Here is a 14982-nt window from a genome sequence, read left to right as displayed (position 1 = left end):
AGGCCAATTAGAGTAAAGCTTATTAAGACGAGCTCAGCCCTGTCAGAACTACGGGAATTTAGAGCTGGTGAGTAGGCACCATGTTAAAAAGGCAGCACAGTGTGATGGTGTGAGGAGATTATATTAACAGATAAAGTATTTCAACAGTGTTGTAGCTGGCTAACAAATAAGGAAGTATTTACACCCCACTTTTTCATATATTGTGACAATACAATCACAAGCTTTTTTCTGCTTTATGAGGGGGGAGATTACAAATAAAAATAAGAACAGTGTGGTATGTTTTTGTCTTTAGCAAGACAAAGGTGGAGACTCGAGTTTGAAACTTCCATCCCGACTCAGACTGGTTCCCTAAAGACTTGAGATTTAACCTGGATCTGAGATTTGAGTCTTATTACTAGTTTTTGTCTCAAGTAATGCAGAATAAAAGGAAACAGGTATGTGAGCTACAGACTGCTGCTGCACGTTTTACTGTGAAAGGATAGTCTTTATTATTAGCCAGTGACTTTGAGGGATTATGGGTGTCAATAGCTGTTATCCATCTGTTCATGTTAGCTATGGCATTATAATGTTGCCCATATGAAAAGGAGAAAATGTTACGTCGTGTAAGGTCGACTTTGCCTTTCAATATGGCCGCTCCTCGCATCAACAACAGCAAGCTGTGGTGGAAACATGTTTATTTTACAAGACGCACTTTCGGAGTATATAATGAATGAGTGAACAATATGAAAACTGAGTCATTCCAAAGACTAAAATGCACAATTGATTCATTCAGAAATTCAGTATAAACAGGTTTTATTATTTTTCAATCATTTTTTCCAGCAATTTTAATGTTACAAATATTGTGTGTGAATAATTTTCAAAATAATGTAACTCCTTTTCTAGAAGATAGACAGATGATGAATTAAATCTTACGTAATTAAAAGAAAACGGCGACCAAATGTAAAAAGATTGAAAAATGCTTTAGAAGGCACTCTTTAATTTAGGATGAATAAGAAAAAGGGAGTAAAATCCCAAACTGATATCAGGACGCTGAAATGGTAGAAAGAAAATGTAGTGGCTGTGGAAGCACAGATCGAAACCATTTTGTTCATCCTTCATGTGCTTTTAGGTCTAAAGAAAGGACGGTTCTTGGCAGAGTTATTAACTTGCTGAACAGTGGAAAGATAGAGCAGCCATCTGCGGGAAGATCTTGCCAGTGACGGTTTTAGCTTTGCAGACACACACTCTGCCCACAAACTGGAACGTCAATCCAAGACGGGACGGGAAGGCTCACAGTGAGCTGCTGGCACCGGCGAAAACAAAAAGGTAGGATTCATAAAGCCAGCGGCGATGCCAAGAGTTTCATCTCCTCTGTCTCAAACTCTGCGCCATTTGGCATCCTGAAATCTTTTCTTAGATTTTTTTTTACTTCATCTGACTGCATGTATTTTGCATGTTGCGGCTCTGCTGAGGATAATAACTGTCCAATTAGTCATTAGTGATGCATCATTTTGATTCTGTTAATAATCCAAGCATCACAAACTTTATCTCCTTGCCACAGTCTTCGTTGTGCCACTTCCTGTTCACTTTGTTCTGCTCTCACTGCTTCACCAGAACTCACTGACTGTTATTAAGAAGTACACTTTGTTAGTTTAAAATTTTTAGGAACATCTGCACCTTCAAATACAGTGTGATGAAAACATATCGCAGGAGTCTTCATTGTTTTACCAAAATTCCCTTAAATGTTTCAGATCATAAAACACATTTTAGTATCAGCATTCCAGTGATTATTTCCTTTAAATAAACCAGTTTAGACAAGCATTTGAAATGTGTGGAAATTAATGTTTTACATCCACCAAGACTTTTCTTCTTGCAAAACTGTTTTTAATTCAGTCAATACTGGAGAGTTTTCACACAAGGACAGCATGTTCGGACTTTCACAAGGCTGTTTTCAAAACCTTCCTTTAGTTTATGTTTGGGGCCATTGAGAGTTGGACATGCTATTTTGGATCATTCTACTGCTGTATAACCAATAAGATCTTGAGCGTAGTCGCAAACTGGTGCCGGGACATTGTCCTTCCAGATTTTATAGTAGGGAGCAGAACTCAGGGTTCTGTCAGTTCCACCATGAAGGCCAGAACCATAAATCAGTTCAGCAATGGTTTTGGACCTCTGCCATAAAGCCATTTATCCAAAGACTCTTTGTTGGTATTGACTATTGAACATATTATCCTTATATTATTCTTGTTTCTTTCTAACCTTCTGAATGAGTCCACTCAGCTGTTGAAGAAATTTGTGAGAGTTCACCACTGTTCATGTTTCCTCCATTGGTAGATAATGGTGGTCAGTAGATTCATCTGGTTTTCTGGGCTCCTTTGAAGCCTCAGAAATGGCTTTGTTATTGTTTCCAGACTGGTTTTGTGCTGCTGTGTTCCAGAGCAAAGTTTTTTTTTTTTAGTTTTCTACTTACCCCTCCCGGGTACACAAGGGTGTACAGAAAATGGATGGATGGATGGATGGATAGCTTTCTACTTGAAAACAGTTTCTTGTTTTTACTCACATTATATTTGTCTGCTATTAAAATTAGATTGATCCAAAACCTCTAACTGATTGTCAGTAAAGAACTCGGCAACGTAAAGAGAAGCTGGTCTCTGTTGGTGTACCTTTGTCCAGTAACTATGAGCCATACCACTGGCTTCGTGCCTCTCAGGATCATTGCAAATTTTATAGCAGAGGGGGTTATCGACTTGGTGTTTGGGGTAACAGAAGGTTTGCCAACTTGAGTTATCTCTTCCAGGTTGTGGTGTGTTTGAGAACATTTGCAGAAGCCAAAGATGACCTCCAGCTCTGGTCATGACTACTTCTATATCCACTGTTACTGTCAAGAAGACAATCTCTGCCAGCAAACGCATAAAAACATGCCAGGAATATGACAGGACAGAGGCGACTTGAGGCCTTGACATCCGTGTCCAGAGATGAGGACTTGTGGATGGAAATGAAACAAAGAGATCAGCTCTCTGACAGAGTCATCGAAGTCTTTCTGTGTAAAGACAGGAAGATGGATTTGGTTCTGTAAAAAATAATCAGCAACTGAGCGTATGTGTGTATTTTATTTTGTGTAGAGGTTTGGAATTGCCTTCTTGTTTTAATAGCAATAGAATTTGCTCTCAATAGGCGAAACGCCCCTCAAGATTAATTATCAGTAGCCTTATTGTGAATAAACAGTGCTGCGTACCTCACGCCCTCACCTCCCTCCCTCTCTCTGCATGCCTCATAAACATCCTGCTGCTGCATAATGATGATTATATTTATTAAAAGAATGTCAGAGGGAAACCTCCATTAGAAAGCCTGATAGGAGTCTTCTCCATGTCTTTATTTGCAGACAGCATACAGCATAGTGAGATCGGTATCCATGTGTCCACTTTACTAACCCGAATGCTGCATAGTGAAGTTGATGTCCGGACTGTAATGCCAGGACGTGTTATATTGGGTGCTAGTAATGCTCGGTGGCTTGTATAATTGTAATGTCATAGTGTTTGATTGAATCAGCAAACCTCCATCTAAGGCCCAGGTCCAAGTCCCCATGTAAACTCTGGGCCAGTTGTAAAATCCATGGGATGAACAGAGAACAGTAATTAGCAGGAAAAGCATCTTTAGTCTAGTGTTAAATACGGAAAGGCACGGATGAGTCTATAAACTGTAGGAGGAAAACATTAATTTGTTAGCGGCAGTAGATCGATCCAGTCCAGCTAAACAGGTGTTACTTCAAGGATACGTCTTTAAAATTTTAAGAAATTGTCTACAGTGTTTATCCCTCTTCCTCAAAACTCTCTGACACGATGTTCCACATCATCTTGACTGATGGTGTCTTCTTAGTGTTTGGTGTTGATCCCAGCTTGTTGGCTTTTGTTTCTCCGTTTGCTCTTTGAAAACTACCCGCAGGTTCTCAGTACAAAAGCTACTGGTTTGCGTTTTTGCTCATTCATACTAAAAATGTTGCAGCTCATTACCAAATGATGCTTTCATTGCTGGAAAAAGAAGGTCTTGGAGGACATGCTGATTCCAATCTTTATTCATGGCAGCATGTTTGGTCAGGATTGTGTGGCGGGCCAAGATCCAACAGTACACAGGATGTCTGGCTCACAGACACAAAATGGGAGTTGGTTCCACAGGAAGGGAACTTAATAAGTTTCTTCTTTTTTTTTTTCCATTTATCAGGCTTGTCTCCCAAGTTGGGCATGAAGACTGGAAGTATGCCTGAACATTCAGCCCACCTGCAACAAACCAACCTGTCTGTAAATACAGTTTGAAGCAATGTGTTTGTTTGCTTAGTAGGTTCAGAAGATTTCTCTGTTTGGATCATTTCTTACTAGAAAACTGTGTCCTGTTTCTGTAACAATGTGACACGTGAATGTTTTTTAAATAAATAATCTAAAAATACATTGACTTACCCTCTCATATAACAGAAAATGTCCAAACTACTGTGTCAAACTGCAAAATGTTATATTATTCAAGTATGAATACTTAGTGAGCTTCTTGTTATTATGACTATTTAAAATTAATATTTTTTATGACTGAATCAGCTGTCAATATGCTTTAACATAAATATTGTGGTTAGATTGTATTTGATATTACCAATATTTAATTCCCATAGAAACTGAAAATGCCCTGCAACATATTTGCTTCTGATTTTCTCACAATAAAGAATGAGTATATCTGATCTCTTAACGTTTTATTATGTGACATGCTAATATTTCTTCCAAAATTGCTTTCTGCCTGAGCACACAAAGTAATTATGTCTTATTGAGATATAAATCCGTTTCTTATTTCTTTTTGAAATACACAAACTAATAAAATCTATGAAAACCAGTCCCTGAGTTTTCAAAAACTAAAGATGAGCCCAAAGGTGAACGATCTCATTTCTGCTCACCGCTAACTGTGATCTTTCATAAAGGCCAATAACGATCAGGTGCCTTCAACAGATATTAAAGCTTATCTCAGAAACACAAAGATTAAATCATGGGCGTATGGCATGGACATAACAACAACAAGAGCAAAGTGGCTGGCCAAGACGTCATTCGGTTTGTATCTGAGGAGCAACGCTTTGCGTGACTCACAACATGATTTCACATGAACACTGTGGTGCCACTTTTTCAACACCAATGAGAGAAATTGAAGAGTTTAAAAATTTAATTGCTGTGAGCTTTTTCTGTTAGTGGTTTGCTCTGTGTGTTGACTTTAATTGTTTGGTTTACAATAATTGTGTCTATTTACACTTGAAGATATCTGGAGTGCCTATAAAAAGTATTCACCCCTTGAATGTTTTACCTTTTTTATTGCTTGATCATCAGTCATGATCAACAAAGTTTGTCTTCTTTTACAAAAAAAGAAAAAAGAAACAACAAAAATATGTCTAATGATCAACAGCTGGATGTTACTACTGGTGAAAATGACAAAGAGTATGACAGGAAGTAAAAGGGGGATGATGGTTTGTTTTTCTTTAGTTTTTTTGGGGACAACATCCAGCTGGCACCAATTGACTGGACCAATTTGAATTAGGGCAGTCACTTTAATGGGGGTAAATATTTATTCAATCATTTATTAAATGTCATAGTCATAATCGACATGCTTAGAGCCCCAGCAATCCCAGAGGCTGACAGGATGTATGTAAGAGCGAAGACTTGCTGGTTTGGGCTTGGAACCAGTTGAAACTGCTTGCAGTTCTAGTTATATTTGTCATTATTTTTGTAGAGATCAGTTTTCATTTTGACATGAAAGGGTTTTGAGTAAAACAAACAGAAAAAAGTCATATTTTGATCAATATAATGATGAGCTGACAGTCTGTTTGAATTTCAAAGGGGAGAATACTTTTTATAGCCACTGAATCCTCAGAGCAAATAATTTGAGTCAGATTATTGTGTCAGGTAAACTGAGCTGAGAGAAAACAAGAAACCAATCTAGTTGTTTGAAAACATCTCTGTATCTTCTGAACCTTTTAACTTGCCATTGCGTATATTTTAGTGGGATTCAACGTGACACATCAACACAGAGTATTCCACCAGTTTAATAAACGTTCTCAGAAGTCACATAATTAGTATACATGCCTACATAATTTAATCTCAGCATGAATGCAGCTGTGCTGTGAAAGCCTGAGAGGTTTGCGGGAGAATATTAGAGAGCAAACAGCATCATGGAGACAAAAATAAACACAGCAGACAGGTCAGGGAGAAAGTTTTAACAGCGTTAGTTTAGAAAACAATATCCACAGCTTTGAACATCCCACAGAGCTCTGATCGTCATGGAAAGAGGACAGACCAACTGCAGACCTACAAAGACATGGCCGCCCACCTACACTGACTGGCTTGCCAAAGAGAGCATTCATCTACATTTATGCACTCTATACCCAGCTAGTTATTATGGAAAAGTGGTAAGAAAAAAGCAATAATTTGAAAGAAGCCATGCAGAGTTCTGTCTGCAGTTTGTTTGCCACAGTCCATAGAAGACACAGCAAACATGAGGCAGAAAGTTTTCGTGTCAGATGAGGTCAAGATTTAACTCTTTGGCCTACATGCTAAATAAACAGTACACGTTAGAAGACCAATACTGCATATTATCCAAAACAAACCACCCACTACTGAAGCGTGAGAATGACATCATGCTGGTTTATGTCATGTGCTTGAAAGGCCCAGTTAAAAATCCAGACCTAAATGTGACAAAGATTCTGCACTGCATCGTGTTTTCTTACAATAATCTGAAGTTACAATTACAAAACCTAAAAACAAAATTACTGAAATACTTTTGTAACACTCTGAATATATGAAAATCTTAGTTCTTAATGCTGTTTTACAGAATTGTGTAAAAAGGGATCGAACACTAACATTTTGTCCCTCAGCAGAAAAGATTGACCAGCTCATTGACTTGGCCTTAAAGACATCCTGAGCCTTCATTTCAGATTTATTCTTTATCAAGACAGAAGACATACTGACTTTGCAAGCTTGTCATTTTCTCCTTAGGCATGACAAAATTATGATTTTAAAAACTTTATTAGTGTGGAATCGTAAATAACACCAAACTGAGTGATATCACTGACATAAAACGAGACAGGGATGGGTTTTTTTCCCCCCAAGTTGGTGGATCTACTATCTGCAACAGTCTCTGGTTAAGGAACTGAACATATTTAGCACAACCCCGTTCTTCTCTATCCATAAAAAGTTTCTGCTCCCAGCTCTTGGTTTAAGTGTAATGGAGTTAACTGAGACTGTGACCGAGGCTTCTGAAAGCAGAAGGTCAACTACTGGGCAGAGATTAAGTCATGGGTGTTGGATAATGGTGCTTTGACTTGGGACGTTGCAATCCCCTCCAAATCTAAACCACTCCCTCACATTTTCAGCCATAAGCAGCTTAAAGCAAAGGAAAAGGGTTGAAATGACTTAGAGTTTTTTTTTTTTTTAATCTCTTTCCAGACACTGAGAAATTGCTTGGAAAAAAAACAAACCAAATACAAAAATAATAAAAAATCTTTCAAACATTATAAATGTTTGAATTATTGGACTAACGCTGGTGCAGTTTGCAAAACTTGTCTTTCTCCAAGTCCTGAGTTTAGATCCAAGCTGTTCCACTGTTCCTGTATTAGATTTCATGATGTTCACTTCTGGGGTTGACATGTTTTTCTTGTGTGCACTTTCAGGGTTGAACCTCTAACTATATGCTTCACGGGTTTTTGGCCCAAAGTGGGCAGAGTTACAGCAGATATGAGAATCATATTTTTGGCTGTCATATTTCAGTTCCGAAATTGAAAGGCGAGGTGAATGAGTTTAAGGACCCGCGATCTCCTGGCAGTGCACCATAGACGAGAGTGCTGGGTGTAGAAGGGGGATTTGTGAGAGAAGCATAGCTGCAGGAGTGGCAGGTGAAAGTGAGAACTGACATGATGTGCAGTTTAAAGAAAGATAGAAGAAGAAGTTACTTAGCTGAAGTGACTGTAATGAGTAAGATTGAAAAGTTACAAAGTCACAAAGATAGAGAAGATCGGCTGAGATAGTTTGGACATGTGTAGAGAAGGGATAGTGGACAAGTTGGACACAGGATGTTGAGAATGTCTTATCTGGCTGCCGATTAAATAAATCTCATTTCGCTACAGCACACAGCAACACCACCTGCAGCAGTGTGAATGACGTAACGCAAGGTAACATGTAGGTACAATGAAAAGCCAACATCGTCTCGCTGCTCATTATAGGTGCAGGATTGTTCCTTCAAAGGTGAGTTCAAAGTTCTTCCAAGAAAATTACATTGCGTGAGGGAATATCCATCCTTTCATCCAGACGGCAGACAATGAGGCAAAGACAGTCTCTCAGGTTGGGTAGAGCTCACGACACAAAGCAGAAGAAACATCACAAGCAGTGCTTTGGGCTTTTAGTTTGATCCTGCCGTCAGGTACACCTCTGAACAATGTCTTGGGATCAGGAAAGAAATTACAGACATTCATATTCTGTGTTTTGACAAGGCGGTTACTTGAGCTTCTAAATGCCAAATAAAAAAAAAAGGAAGAAACACGAGCTAGAATCAAAATAACCAGGAGGTAAATTATTGAAAACTGCATTTATGCTCAAACAGGCTGTCAGCTCATCAAGCATTTAGAACTTTTAGCCTTAAAAATTAAAACTTTGTAAAGAAGGTTTATTTGTCTTGCTAGGCCTGCTGAGCTGCACAAACAAGGCATCTTGCAGCCTCTGCTCTGATTGGATGCGGTAACCCCGTCATTTTAAATGAATTAATTCATTCCTCATAAGACCTGGAAGGATTTGATACAGGCAGAACCTCGACTACAGCTAAGGTCCAATAGCTGATGCTAACTGCACATCCACGTTTTCCTCAACTAAATCTAATTTAAAACATTTAAAAGACAACAACAAAGGTTTCAAAAATAGTATCAGTTATGGTGGCGCTACTTAATACTGAATCCATTAAATTTGCACTCTTTATACTGAACATTAGTTTTTTTCTTGCTTTACTGTAAAATAGTAAATCCTATGTGTTAGTGATTACTAAAACAACTCTGATTGGGTTATCTGATTAGCTAAAACAACCCAGTTTGCTGATTTTGCTAATTGAGTGTTGTACTGATCTTTGCCAAGGTTTTACCCCGACAGAGTTGGGTTATGGGTTTGACCCAGCATGCTGGATTTGGTTTTTCCTCCCCAAAATAACACCAACATGACTAATGTCTAATGTGAAGGTCAACAAAGAGTGGGCTGTGAATAAAATCCCATAACCCGGATCTCAAAGTAATATTTGAGATCAAAAAGAAATAAATCGAATGCCAATCTACTTCAGTGGTCAGTGAAAGGGACCGTAGGTCCTGAACAGGTCACCAGTGCGTCACACGGCAACGTAGAGATACAAAGGCCAGATCAGACATAAATGCAACCCACTGACATTAACCTTATTATGCAGCAACCTGTTACCGTCTCATCGTTTCTTATTTCTTTGTGAAACGGGTTTAGTTTGATCGGATTGCTGTGCAGCTCGACTGAGAAGAATGATGAGGCTCCTGCTAGTCTGTTCTCTGACCAACAAAGTGAGTTACAATTTCTGACCCGATGTTTGGTAAACAAAAATAATGGAAAGCAAGAAGAAAAAAACACAGAGGACAGCAGGAACCTTGATGGGTTAAAGAAAAAAAAGAAGTAGCAGTCTTTGGTGCTTCTTGTTTGAGCTGATGCAGTCACTTTACCTACCTGCATGCAGCACTGTATCTATTAGTGCCCCAGATGCATACCTAATGTGAACATTCCTTATAATGTGTCTAAAAATACTGCAGCTTTTCTGTGCGAAAGCTTTGTATCAATTCTTTATGTCAGAGAGCTTGATGTGATGATTTGTGTGTTAAAACATTGATTCCTGCCGTCGTGTCGTGCTTTCACTTCTTTTGCTCTGTTGCTTCATATTGCACCTTACTCTTCACGCATATCTCATCTCGCTTTAGGCTGTGATCTGCTTCGGCGTAGCAGCTCTTCTGTAGAGTAGGGTGTGCTGAATATATTGGCAAGTCAATAATTGATTCGGCTTCCAGCGGGGCAGCCAGGCAGCTTAAACTGTATCCAGCGCCGTGCTTCATGTATCCGGATGCTCCTGCTGAGCTAATCATTTAAAAACAGAAAACAAAAAATTAGGATCAGACGAGATAAATCTGCCGAGCGTTTTCAGACTTTCTTCAGATTAGGAGGGCGTTAACCGGCTTCTCTCGTTAGCATGTCTCGTGGTGCAGAAACTGCAGAAACCATGTCACCATGGCAGCCGCATCCTAAATGGCTTCATGTCAATGTCAGTGGAAACTGTCCAATATGGGATTAATAAAAAAGGGTCTTTGATGGGATTTACAGACTTTTTTCATGACACAACCACAAACTTTATTGTGTTTTATCCAAGTGGCTCATGAATGTAAAGTGGAAAAGGTGGAAGGAAAAGGAGACATGGTTTCAACTACTTTTACTTTGATACTGAAACCCAGTCCAAACCAATTACCTTCAGAAGTTAATAGAGCCCATCTGTTTGTAATTTAATCTGATTATGACTGGAATTGTTCTCAAGCCACACAGAGATTAAGAGAGGAGGCGCCAAAGCAAGCGAGATGAATTAGGAACAATTGATGGTGTCGTTCAGGACATGTTAGCATGGGATATCTTTTCTGCTGCCTGGAAGCTGAGCCGTCAGCATGTCATGATAGTCATTAGACTCTCATACAGAATCCTCTTCTCCCTAAATATCCCATTGCCTTAGAATAAATTTGTTTGGAAATGTGAGGAAAATGAAATTTGCCTTCCATGTATCACTTCATGCAAAAACAGAGACGGGAGGTCAAAGTGCACAGGAATGGAGGAAGGGAAAGTGGGCATAAAATGTTTCAGCTGGGCAGAATTTTCACATTCACACTGGAGATACGGTGCAGGTGTGCAGTCTGTCGGGAGGGGGTCAGAGGTCATTGTACGACTGGCAACACAGGAAGAAGAGAATTCCATATGAAGAGCTGCAAAGCGAGTGAGAAATGAGAGAATTTAGGCTGCACTTGGAGCCTGGAAGATCACGCAAGAAAGGTGGGCCAGAGCCCGACCAGGAGAGAGACGTACCACCGCAGTGACTGCAGCTCGGACGGCGCCGGAGCCGGGAGAGACTCCGAGTTAAGCTTTGTGTCAGTACAAAGCCGCAGCGGAGGAGGAGTTTCAATGGAAACTTTCTCAAAAAAGAAACGGGAAGAAAAGGAATCTGTCAGCAGAGGCAGAGTGAGTCCAAACGTGAGTCCAGAGGAGGCGAGTTTCATGTTGTCAGCACTAACAATGGTGCACTTATGTGACAGCAGAGCTGAGGAAAAGAGAAGCAGTGGTGGCACTGCAGCCCAGGGGAACGACAACAGAGATCCCAGAGAGTACAGGAACGTGTATCGGTGAGGACATGTGTCACAGGGAGTCTTTGGTGAGCAGAAGTGACGGGAGCTTCCATTTGGTTTAAAACAGATTGTGATGGGACCGTTGCTGGAAATGTTACTCACTAACAGGCAGTTGTTTTCATAGAGGTGAGACTTCTTTTTGGTGTTCCATCACCTCCGAGGTCCTGATCGCTGAAAATGTGTTCACCCTTTTCTTTTTTACATGACGTTACAGAAACCTTGACGTATTTCATTGGGATTTTATGCACACAAAGACATGCATAGCTCTGAAGCGAGACGGGAAGGATACATTGTTTTCAAAAACGTAAAAAATGAATGTCTGGACTGCATACTGCACATAATTATATTTCCTTTTTGTGTAAAAAAGAAAAAACCTAGTAAAAAATTCATGTTTAATTTTCTTTTGCCTTTATTTCTGTATTTCGGTTTCGCTTCACGCCTGAGCACTACTTTGTGTTGGTCACATAAAGGCTCTATAAAACACATTGAAGTTTTTGATTGTAAAGTAAAAAAAAAAAAAAAAAAGTTCAAAGGATATGAATGCATTTGCAAGGCACTGACTGTATATCTAAGGTTTATTATAGCTTTGGAAAAGGGGAGCGAATGTACGTTTTTCAAAAGCAAATTGATTTCAGATGTGTGCGTGTGTCGGGGTGTGTGTGTGTGTGTTGAGTTTTCAGCTGAGGATTGCGTTTTCTCCCTAAACACTGTCAGCAGCAGCAGGGTGTGTTGCACACATTTTTGCAGAGCTTTAGCATGGAAATCCTACAGTAATAGAAAATATCAAAAGAAAAACAGAGCAAAGCTCATAAATAATATTTCCGCAGTTTATGAAGAAATACTAGAGCAAACGGAATCTGCTAAGGAGGTATAATGTCCCATTAAGAGAAGATGGAGAAATAGAACCACACCAGACAAATCCATTCCAGTTGCCTTCAAGACGTTAGCACAAAAAGGAGGAAATAATAACTTCTTGGTCTTAGTGAGGATTATGGCTCTTTAAATGTACACTGGGGTAAAAGTAAGGAGAAGCAAAATAAGCAGCCGATCTCGTCATGTTCATGTATTTGAATGGCCCAGTCAAAGTCCAAGGCTGAGCAAAATTGAGAATGTTGAAAGCTGATGTTCAAATTGATGCCTGCTATTCAGTCTGATGGACTTGGGACTGGGAGGTATTTAGCAAAGAAGTCCGTCTGTCTGCCTTTAGATGTGTAAAGCTGGTGGAAACATAACATGAAAGACTTCAATTAGTTTCTGATTGCTTCTCCCCAGTCGGCCATGAACTCATGTTTGGTCTCAAGAGGTTGTTTGAGATTTTCTGTCTGCAATGTGAATGTTGATGAGTAAAATCAGTCTGTTTGTGATGTGCAGCTCGACACCAAACCTGTTATAACTAAGATTTTGTATTATTTTTCTTTTACTGACATGTGCGATCTCTCAGGTTTGAAAATCTGCTGAATTTTGCCACGTGAACCATAAGGAGGCTGAATGTGCACTCCACACTTTTTGGGGATTTTTACTTGTAAAAAAAAAATCATCTTCCTTCCACTTCACACTTGTGCAACTCTTTGTTTGGGTATATTGCCTAAAAAAAAAAAATCTGTGAAGCCTTTAGTTGCAGCGTGACAAAACACAACAACAAAAATAGATTTCTGTAGTTTCGCAAAAATCTAAATGCAGTTTCAATATTTTTTCTCTCTCTACAGCGTATACCCTCAGCTTGAAATGAATACAATTTGGCTCTGCGAGGAGCTGCATTGAGACAACGCTTTCCAAGTCCATTGAGCTTCCACTTCAAATAACAACTCACCATTTCAGGAGGGAGAGCGCTGCCGCAGAACAGAGGAGGAGAAGGAATACAGGACGGAGGAGTCAGTGAGGTGGCTGTGCTGCAGACAGACAACAGCAAGTGTTTCTGTCTTGTCAGAGGTGATCAATGTCTGTGAGCTGGCACGGAAAGGCAGAGAGAGAGAGAGAGAAGGCTGGAGCTCTATTGTCTAGACTGCAGACTGACAGCTCAGGCCTCCTGCCTGAGCAAAAAGGGTCTGAGCGCCGGCCGATCTAAAGGGCTGAATAGGGTTAAATTGACTGCGACACAGGGGACAGATGGCCCTGTCCTCTGGAGAAGCCGGCATGGGGCAGAGAGGAGAGACACATGAGGAAAATATAATAGGGGGGAGAAAAAGAAAAAAACTAGGCATACTGTTGGGGATTTTGCTTCATCCTTTTCCAATGAACTCCTGCAGATAAGCTCCTCTTGCAGCTGTTCATGCAAAGAGGTCGAGTTAGAAAAGGTTGCAACTCCACAGCGTAGCCACGGGGCAAAATGTCAAGCTCCAGCAGTATGAAGGCTGATTGGAATAATAACAGTGTCGGTACGCTCGGCGTGGGAGGCCGTGTCGCTCCTCGTACACCGGATGTGCAGCAAGCCCCGAGACCCGGCTGACACCCACCAGGGGTTACAGCGAGGTAACAGTTTACTCCGGCTCACGCCCACTGGGCAACATAACCAACCCAGACAGGCTTACACAATGCGCTGTGGTTATGAGGCAAGGTAATGGCATTTTAGTCGCTGCGGGGCATTTCGGTTTGCTCGACCTCCAGGTTGTTTCGCAAGCTTGAAAACCAGAGCCTTTTTCAGCTATTTTTTTCCCTACTTACAAAAAGTAGTGGAGCGTAACTCCCCAGTGTATTTACAGCCACAGTTCCAGTGCCTGTTCTTGGTATTTCGTGTGGTAATCTGACATCAAGTAGTGCGTAATGATAAAATGGAAGGAAAACGACACATTGCTTTCAAAAATAATATAAAAAAAAATTAAAAACCCATCTATTTGCAGTCAACCTCTCTCATGCCTCTTTCTGAGCCATAGGCTATCCCTGTAGCTATAGGCTATCTCTGTAGCTATAGGCTATCTCTGTAGCTATAGGCTACAGGTATCTCTGTAGTTATCTCTATAGGCTACAGAGATAACTAACTGACCCCGCTCTTCTTCTACTGCCCTCCAATTTGCATTATTTTCTCTTGAGTATGTTCTCTCTGAGTGTTTTTCTAGGAGCTGTATCTGCTAATGAACCATAATTTGATTCAGGTTTGATGAACCAGTAAAGAACTAAAGCCTGCAGGACTGACTTTGGACATTAGTGCTCTAACCCACTAGCTCTCATGTTCCCCACTATTCATTCTACTTGACATCCATCCTCCCTCTAATCAACTTTTCAGTCTGCCACCGCCTTGTTTCACTCTGAGGATGGTGCGTTCAAAAAGTTGGTCTATCACATACATTTCCAACAAATTATATCGACGTTTTTGGTTGCAATGTGACAAATGTGAAAAGTTCCAGCGGCGTCAATGTTTCTTAAAGGTGCAGTACACAAAATGAAACTGGCTAATAGATCCGTAAAGATGGTAGAGTTCCCGAATGACAATCTCCTCAGGAAAATCTCATTAATTGTTCTGGTACAAGGCTTATTTAAATGAAATCACATTTTTATTGTTATAGTGTAGTATGGTTGGACTTGAACGTCGCAGACACCTGTGAGTGTATCAGTAGGAGTCCTGT

At 40.2% G+C, this 14982-nt stretch overlaps 1 long non-coding RNA gene across 1 annotated transcript; it reads left to right on the top strand.

Annotated features, from left to right (window-relative positions):
- Window positions 1-1177: 1177 nt before the first annotated feature.
- Window positions 1178-13615, top strand: LOC116728484 (uncharacterized). The gene is made up of 2 exons (XR_004340993.1): window positions 1178-1305; window positions 13129-13615. It is a non-coding gene; the product is annotated as an uncharacterized LOC116728484 (long non-coding RNA).
- Window positions 13616-14982: the final 1367 nt, after the last annotated feature.

The sequence above is a fragment of the Xiphophorus hellerii genome, chromosome 11 (genome assembly GCF_003331165.1).
Source record: "Xiphophorus hellerii strain 12219 chromosome 11, Xiphophorus_hellerii-4.1, whole genome shotgun sequence".
NCBI classification, from domain to species: domain Eukaryota; kingdom Metazoa; phylum Chordata; class Actinopteri; order Cyprinodontiformes; family Poeciliidae; genus Xiphophorus; species Xiphophorus hellerii.
Note: the sequence above shows the minus strand (reverse complement) of the source record. Positions and strands in the feature narration are given on the sequence as shown.